This window comes from Oncorhynchus masou, chromosome 6, assembly GCF_036934945.1.
Source record: "Oncorhynchus masou masou isolate Uvic2021 chromosome 6, UVic_Omas_1.1, whole genome shotgun sequence".
Taxonomy (NCBI): Eukaryota; Metazoa; Chordata; class Actinopteri; order Salmoniformes; family Salmonidae; genus Oncorhynchus; species Oncorhynchus masou.
In genome coordinates this window covers 75,420,182-75,429,367 of record NC_088217.1, presented here as the reverse complement: position 1 = coordinate 75,429,367, position 9,186 = coordinate 75,420,182, and the positions used below count along the sequence as shown (strand labels likewise).

The following is a 9,186-nucleotide window of genomic DNA, read 5'->3' as shown; positions in this document are numbered from 1 at the left end:
TGCAGAAGATGAATGTGCAAGTACAGATACTGGGGTGCAAAGGAGCAAGATAAATAAATAAACACAGTTTGGGGATGAGGTAGTTGGATGGGCTGTTTACAGATTGGCTATGTGATAAAAAAAAAATTTGTTGAAAGATAATGATGAAATAATTCACTCTGAAACCTTATAATTCTATGAAAATGATTAGAATCATAAAATTATAATCTGATGATGTGTGTAGTTTTAGTAAGTAAAATTATAATTAATGATGTGTGTAGTTTTAGTCAGAATTAGGGTAAAATATATCTGTACAAAATATCTTTATAGTATCTTAAACACAGTCTGTCTGAGCAAAATTCGGTGCCGACCTAGCTAGGCCTCAGAGATTTGGGAGGGGCGGGGAGTACTTCTCAGGGTCTCCTTAATCTTGGGGGAGGACAGGGAGTACTTCTCAGGGTCTCCTTAATCTTGGGGGAGGACAGGGAGTACTTCTCACCGTCTCCCTAATCTTTGTCGGCTGGGTAGTGATACAGTATGTGCGTAGGATACCTGCTGTTTGTGTGTGAAGGTATGTGCATAAGGAGCCAGTATAAGAATGGATGGTTTTGTACAACGGACTAGGACGTCCTCATGAATAAACATTAGACTATTGTTGGCTGGGCCTCAGTCTGTTTTCATTTCAACCAGTATCTTATAAATTCTGGGTTTCAGACTGAGTAGTTAATTGAGGTTCAGTTTACGAACATTGAGAACATAATTTTCATAATACTATGTACAGGTGCAGTGATCTGTGAGCTGCTCTGACAGCTGGTGCTTAAAGCTAGTGAGGGAGATATGAGTCTTCAGCTTCAGTGAATTTTGCAGTTTGTTCCAGTCATTGGCAGCAGAGAACTGGAAGGAAAGGCGGCCAAAGGATGAATTGGCTTTGGGGGCGACCAGTGAGATATACCTGCTGGAGCGCGTGCTACAAGTGGGTACTGCTATGGTGACCAGTGAGCTGAGATAAGGCAAGGTTTTACCTAGCAGAGACTTGTAGATGACCTGGAGCCAGTGGGTTTGGCGACGAGAGTGAAGCGAGGGCCAGCCAACGAGAGCGTACAGGTTGCAGTGGTGGATAGTATATGGGGCTTTGGTGACAAAACGGATGGCACTGTGATAGACTGCATCAAATTTGTTGAGTAGAGTGTTGGAGGCTATTTTATAAATGACATCGCCGAAGTCGAGGATCGGTAGGATGGTCAGTTTTACGAGGGTATGTTTGGCAGCATGAGTGAAGGATGCTTTGTTGCGAAATAGTAAGCCGATTCTGGATTTAATTTTGGATTGGAGATACTTAATGTGAGTCATCAAGGAGAGTTTACAGTCTAACCAGACACCTACTGTAGGTATTTGTAGTTATCCACATATTCTAAGTCAGAGCCGTTCAGAGTAGTGGTGCTGGACGGGCGGTTGAAGAGCATGCATTTAGTTTTACTTGCATTTAAGAGCAGTTGGAGGCCACGGAAGGAGTGTTGTATGGCATTGAAGCTCGTCTGGAGGTTAGTTAACACAGTGTCCAACGAAGGGCCAGAAGTATACAGAATGGTGTCGTCTGCGTGGAGGTGGATCAGAGAATCACCGGCAGCAAGAGCGACATCATTGATGTATACAGAGCGACATCATTGATGTATACAGAGAAGAGAGTTGGCCCGAGACTGCCAGAGGTCCGGACAACAGGCCCTCCGATTTGACACACTGAGCTCTATCAGAGAAGTAGTTGGTAAAAACAGGCGAGGCAATCATTTGAGAAACCAAGGCTGTTGAGTCTGCCAATAAGAATGTGGTGATTGACAGAGTCGAAAGCTTTGGCCAGGTCGATGAATATGGCTGCACAGTAATGTCTCTTATCGATGGCAGTTATGATATCATTTAGGACCTGTCACTTGGCTGAGGTGCACCCATGACCAGCTCTGAAACCAGATTGCATAGCGGAGAAGGTACGGTGAGATTCGAAATGGTCGGTAATCTGTTTGTTAACTTGGCTTTCAAAGACCTTAGAAAGGCAGGGTAGGATAGATCTAGGTCTGTAGCAGTTTGGGTCTCGAGTGTCTCCCCCTTTGAAGAGGGGGATGACCGCTGCAGCGTTCCAATCTTTGGGAATCTCAGACGATATGAGAGGTTGAACTGGCTAGTGATAGGGGTTGCAACAATTTTGACAGATAATTTTAGAAAGAGAGAGTCCAGATTGTCTAGCCCAGGCGATTTGTAGGGGTCCAGATTTTGCAACTCTTTCAGATCATCAGCTATCTGGATTTGGGTGAAGGGGGAATCGGGGAGGCAGCTGGGAGGAGGTGCTCTTATTCTCAATGGACTTTACAGTGTCCCAGAACTATTTTGAGTTTGTGCTACAGGATGCAAATTTCTGCTTGAAAAAGCTAGCCTTAGATTTCCTAACTGCCTGTGTATATTGGTTCCTAATTTCCCTGAAAAGTTGCACATCACAGGGGCTATTCAATGCTAATGCAGAACGCCACAGGATGTTTTTGTGCTGGTCAAGGGCAGTCAGGTCTGGAGAGAACCAAGGGCTATATCTGTTCCTGGTTCGATATTTTTTGAAAGGGGCATACTTATTTAAGATGGTGAGGAAGGCACTTTTAAAGAATGACCAGGCATCCTCTACTGATGGGATGAGGTAAATATCTTTCCAGGATACCCGGGCCAGGTCGATTAGAAAGGCCTGCTTGCTGAAGTGTTTTAGGGAGCGTTTGACAGTGATGAGGGGTGGTCGTTTGACCGCGGACCAATTACGGATGCAGGCAATGAGGCAGTGATCGCTGAGATCTTGTTTGAAAACAGCAGAGGTATATTTGGAGGGCAAGTTCGTCAGGATGATATCTATGAGGGTGCCTGTGTTTACAGATTTGGGGTTGTACCTGGTGGGTTCATTGATCATTTGTGTGAAATTGAGGGCATCAAACTTAGATTGTAGGATGGCCGGGGTGTCAAGCATGTCCCAGTTTAGGTCACCTAGCAGCACGAGCTCTGAAGACAGATGGGGGGCAATCAGTTCACATATGGTGTCCAGGGCACAGCTGGGGGCAGAGTGGCCTATAGCAAGCGGCAACAGTGAGACTTGTTTCTGGAAAGGTGGATTTTTAAAAGTAGAAGCTCAAATTGTTTGGGTACAGACCTGGATAGTAAGACAGAACTCTGCAGTAGATTGCAACTCCGCCCCCGTTGGCAGTTCTATCTTGTCGGAAAATGTTATTGTTAGGGATGGAAATTTCAGGGTTTTTGGTAGTCTTCCTGAGCCAGGATTCAGACATGGCTAGGACATCCGGCAGAGTGGAGGAGGATGCTTCTAATGTTAACATGCATGAAACCAAGGCTTTTAAGGTTACAGAAGTCAACAAATGAGAGAGCCTGAGGAATAGGAGTGGAGCTAGGCACTGCAGGGCCTGGGTTAACCTCCACATCACCAGAGGAACAGAGGAGGAGTAGGATAAGGGTACGGCTAAAAGAACAGGTCGACCTAGTTCGTTCAGACCAGAGAGTAAAAGCAACAGAATTCTGGGCGCGGTAGAATAGATTCAAGGCATAATGTACAGACAAAGGTATGGTAGGATGTGAATACAGTGGGGGTAAACCTGTGCATAGAGTGACAATGAAAACCAGGTGATGTCACTGAATGTGTTGGAGGTGGAATTAAAGTGTTCACTAAGGCGTATTGAGCAGGGCTAAAGGCTCTACAGTGAAATAAGGCAATAAATACTAACCAAAACAGCAATGGACAAGGCATATTAACGTTAGGAAGAGGCATGTGTAGCCGAGTATTCATGGGAGTCCAGTGAGTGGCTTCAGGCAGCTAGAGGGCCGTGGCTAGCAGCTAGCAGAAGGCAACTTAAAAGGACGTTGCGACGGAAGAAAGTCTGTTGTGGCCCCCTCGTGCTGAATATGTCAGCAGACGGATCAGCAGGGCTCCGTGTGGTAAACCAAGCCAATTGGCAAAATAGGTATAGTGGCCGAAGAATTTGTCCAATGAGCCTCTTAAGCTAACAGTCCGGTGTGCTCTAGACAGCTAACGTTAGCGGGCTAGTAAATTTAAGTACCCCATCGAGCAGATTTCGTCGGTAGTCCAGTCGTGAAGAATCGGCGGGGTTCCGTGCCCCGTACCGGCAGTAGAAGGGGGTCCGGGTCAGTTGGCAAAAAGGATATTATAGCCTAAGAGTGGCTGTTGGCCTTCTGCTAGCCGGGTTAGGGGCCTAGCATGGGCTAGCTTTGTTACTTGTAGTAACGTTACTTGTAATAACGTTACTTGTAGTAATGTTACTTCGGATTATCTTATGTTTACCCTAACCTTTCCCAGCCTGGTCTCATAGACTAGATGTAATGTACAGTGCCTTGCGAAAGTATTCGGCCCCCTTGAACTTTGCGACCTTTTGCCACATTTCAGGCTTCAAACATAAAGATATAAAACTGTATTTTTTTGTGAAGAATCAACAACAAGTGGGACACAATCATGAAGTGGAACGACATTTATTGGATATTTCAAACTTTTTTAACAAATCAAAAACTGAAAAATTGGGCGTGCAAAATTATTCAGCACCTTTACTTTCAGTGGAGCAAACTCTCTCCAGAAGTTCAGTGAGGATCTCTGAATGTTCCAATGTTGACCTAAATGACTAATGATGATAAATACAATCCACCTGTGTGTAATCAAGTCTCTGTATAAATGCACCTGCACTGTGATAGTCTCAGAGGTCAATTAACAGCGCAGAGAGCATCATGAAGAACAAGGAACACACCAGGCAGGTCCGAGATACTGTTGTGAAGAAGTTTAAAGCCAGATTTGGATACAAAAAGATTTCCCAAGCTTTAAACATCCCAACGAGCACTGTGCAAGCGATAATATTGAAATGGAAGGAGTATCAGACCACTGCAAATCTACCAAGACCTGGCCGTCCCTCTAAACTTTCAGCTCATACAAGGAGAAGACTGATCAGAGATGCAGCCAAGAGGCCCATGATCACTCTGGATGAACTGCAGAGATCTACAGCTGAGGTGGGAGACTCTGTCCATAGGACAACAATCAGTCGTATATTGCACAAATCTGGCCCTTATGGAAGAGTGGCAAGAAGAAAGCCATTTCTTAAAGATATCCATAAAAAGTGTTGTTTAAAGTTTGCCACAAGCCACCTGGGAGACACACCAAACATGTGGAAGAAGGTGCTCTGGTCAGATGAAACCAAAATTGAACTTTTTGGCAACAATGCAAAACGTTATGTTTGGCGTAAAAGCAACACAGCTCATCACCCTGAACCCTACCATCCCCACTGTCAAACATGGTGGTGGCAGCATCATGGTTTGGGCCTGCTTTTCTTCAGCAGGGACAGGGAAGATGGTTAAAATTGATGGGAAGATGGATGGTGCCAAATACAGGACCATTCTGGAAGAAAACCTGATGGAGTCTGCAAAAGACCTGAGACTAGGACAGAGATTTGTCTTCCAACAAGACAATGATCCAAAACATAAAGCAAAATCTACAATGGAATGGTTCAAAAATAAACATATCCAGGTGTTAGAATGGCCAAGTCAAAGTCCAGACCTGAATCCAATCGAGAATCTGTGGAAAGAACTGAAAACTGCTGTTCACAAATGCTCTCCATCCAACCTCACTGAGCTCGAGCTGTTTTGCAAGGAGGAATGGGAAAAAATGTCAGTCTCTCGATGTGCAAAACTGATAGAGACATACCCCAAGCGACTTACAGCTGTAATCGCAGCAAAAGGTGGCGCTACAAAGTATTAACTTAAGGGGGCTGAATAATTTTGCACGCCCAATTTTTCAGTTTGAAATATCCAATAAATGTCGTTCCACTTCATGATTGTGTCCCACTTGTTGTTGATTCTTCACAAAAAAATACAGTTTTATATCTTTATGTTTGAAGCCTGAAATGTGGCAAAAGGTCGCAAAGTTCAAGGGGGCCGAATACTTTCACAAGGCACTGTAGTAAATGTAAATCATAACATAGTAAATTAGTAAAATACAGTATTTTACGTTTAGTATGGTTACATAAGACAGAAGGTTACTCAAGGGAAAAAACGAAAGGAGGGTGGTTGGTCCGGTGGGCATATAACGCAAATGTCGAGGAACCCAAAGGTTGCGAGTTCGAATCTCATCATGGACAATTTTAGTGAACTAGCAACTTTGCAACTACTTTAAAAAGGTTAGCAAACCTAAATCTTAACCTTAACCCAAACCACCTAGCTAATGTTAGCCACAACAAATTGGAATACGTAACATATCATATTAATTGCAATTTGTAACATATCATATGAAATGGAGTGTCTTAGATTTATGTACAGAATAATACGAAATGCTCTGAGACCAGGTTGCCTTTCCTGACCTCAGTCTCTTCTAAATACTAGTGTGCAGCTTATCCCATATTTCCATATTTACAACCCAAGGCAGTTGTAAGTAGCCTTTGCCACAGGCTTTCAGTGTGTAAGCAATCATGCATACTGATCTGTATTTCAGTAGTCCAGGAAGTGCATGCTCTTTGCCTAACAAGCTCTGTTTTATTAGGTAATGGTGACAGATGGCAGATATACCTTGAAAATATCACCAAAGCCACACAACAATACAAGCCTTGCAGCCCATACAACTGCAGTTAATGCATGCAGGAGAACAGATGTTGCTCCCCATGAAAACAATATTGCTATACAAAAGGGTTTCAGCTTTTTAACAAAAAGCTGTTGGTTACCTTGTTAGAGCAGATCCTTCATTCTTTCTCCATTGTCCTCAATCCATCCAGTGTCTTGAATGATAACCTACGACCCTTCAGAGAGGGAGTGTCTGAGGAGCTCATGGCGGGCACGCTTCGTTGTGGTGTGAGCACACATTACCAAATCATTAATGGTAAACGGTATCGGGAACAGAACTGTATGTTCCCAGCCAGGTGAGGAAACAAAACATTACAATTAGTCTGTGAAACACATTTGAGTTTGTGTGTGCAAGTGTTTCTCATCAAGCTTAGAAGTCAGACCCTGGTTTTGTATGATAAATGTGGTCCATTAATTAGTGGTCGATCATTTAGTAACATTTATTATCTTTAGGCCAATATCAGTACCGAGCTAGTTCATATGATACAGTCATGTCTCTCTGATTGGTTTAGGTGTAGTGTCATGTCTCACCCGCCTGTCTCTCTGGTTGGTTTAGGTGTAGTGTCATGTCTCACCCGCCTGTCTCTCTGATTGATTTAAGTGTAGTGGGGTGGAGCACTTCATCCTGCAGGTGATTGACAGACGTGACGTGGAGATGGTGGTGAACGTGTGGGACTACCCTCAGGTGCCAGGCTGGGTGCAGCCTATCCTGCCTGTCCTGTCTTTCAGTAAGGTCAGCTCTGCAACCATGCATATCCTCATCACACACACAACAGTGTTGCTTGTTTATGTTATTTTGAAATATGTTTTTACTTTTGTAAATTAGATATATTTTTTGGTAGTAGTGAAAGAAAGTTGTCCAATGTGATGGCATTTGTTAGTGTAAAATTAAAGTGTTTGTGTGCATTTAGACTGCTGACTACCACGACATCATGTATCCTGCCTGGACGTTTTGGGAGGGGGGCCCGACGGTATGGCCCATATATCCCACTGGACTAGGATGATGGGACCTCTTAAAAAGTAGGTTTGACCTAGTTGTGGTACAAGGAAACATTTGTATTTATACTACCAGATCATTTTCTCTGTTATTCACAAACACTCTGTCTTAGATCGGCAGCACAGTGGCTCCAGAGAGGCTCCAGACCTGGTGGATGCTGAGTACACCAAGAACCAGTCTATCTGGAACTACCAATGCAAATGTTTATTTAACAAGGCAAGTAAGTTAAGAACAAATTCTTATTTACAATGATGACCTAGGAACAGTGGGTTAACTGCCTTGTTCAGGGACAGAACAACAGTTTTTTTCTTTTTTCTACCTTGTCAGCTCGGGGATTCGATCTAGCAACCTTTCGGTTACTGGCCCAACACTCTAACCACTAGGCTACCTGCCGCTTGAATGCACTGAGAGCAGTGCTATGTTTTTCAACCGCAATATCAACAACTGTTCAATATCTTCTTATTTTTTTACAAAGGACACACTGGGTAGACCACCAGCTCAGGAGATTCCCCTGGTGGAGCACTGTCAATACAAGTAAGAACAAGATATTATGGTGGAAATATATTGCGCTTGGTTTTGTGTATACAATGTTTTACATCAAGTGCATAGATGTGGCTTCACTCTCTGACACTCACTGGCATTTTCCAGGTCAGCCTGGATAAAATTAGACTTGTTTTTAGCTTCAGAGATTTTTAGTTTGACTGAGTAAACATGGCCCTGGTTTTCATGACTTGAGATGGAAACTTTCGTTACTTGTTTGAAAGGTCAGTTAATTAACCCTGGTTATTTATCTTACACCTTCAGCTATGGTATAAAACACTACAGGTGTGCATTGTCAGCTTCAGTTACATTTGCACGTAAGGCCAGGGCTCCAAATCGTGGCCCCACCTGTTACAGACTACCAGTTACCAAAGACAGGGTTAACTTTTTCCTTACCCTGTACACATTGTGATTTCCACCACAATTCCTACCTCATCATCTGACCTCTAACCCCTCAGGTACCTGTTCAACTTCCGGGGCGTGGCGGCCAGCTTCCGCCTCAAGCACCTGTTCCTGTGTGGCTCTCTGGTCTTCCACGTAGGGAGGGAGTGGATGGAGTTCTTCTATCCCCAGCTGCTACCCTGGGTACACTACATCCCTGTCAAACAGGACCTCTCTGACCTCAGGTGACCCATCTGGCTTGGCTGTGTGTCATAACTGTATAGACTATATGGAGATCCAGTCAATAGATAGCTGCAGATTGATATTTGTTCACACTGCTTATTAATGTCCCTAATGCTGGTCTTAGAATGAAGAATTGCTGGTCTTCACATTTAGGCTGTGGTCCCCCCATAGATTCTCCATATGGTTAGATGTAATGGAGTACCTTTTTTTTAAGTATTGTGTTATAGAAGATTTAGGAGTTGAAAAAACACTGAAGAAAGTGGCTATTTGGGATTGAAATTACCATTGGGATTAGCACACAGAAAGAGTAGGATACTGTATATGTTGGTTCTATCACACGGTTTACAGTTTTTATTTAGCAGACCTGGGTTCAAATACTGTTTAGGGTATTATAATTACTTTCA

The 9,186-nt window shown here is 43.5% G+C and overlaps 1 pseudogene; it reads left to right on the top strand.

Moving 5' to 3' along the window:
- The first annotated feature begins 6,100 nt into the window (after positions 1-6,100).
- Positions 6,101-8,788, top strand: LOC135541690 (protein O-glucosyltransferase 1-like; annotated as a pseudogene).
- The last annotated feature ends 398 nt before the right edge of the window (positions 8,789-9,186 follow it).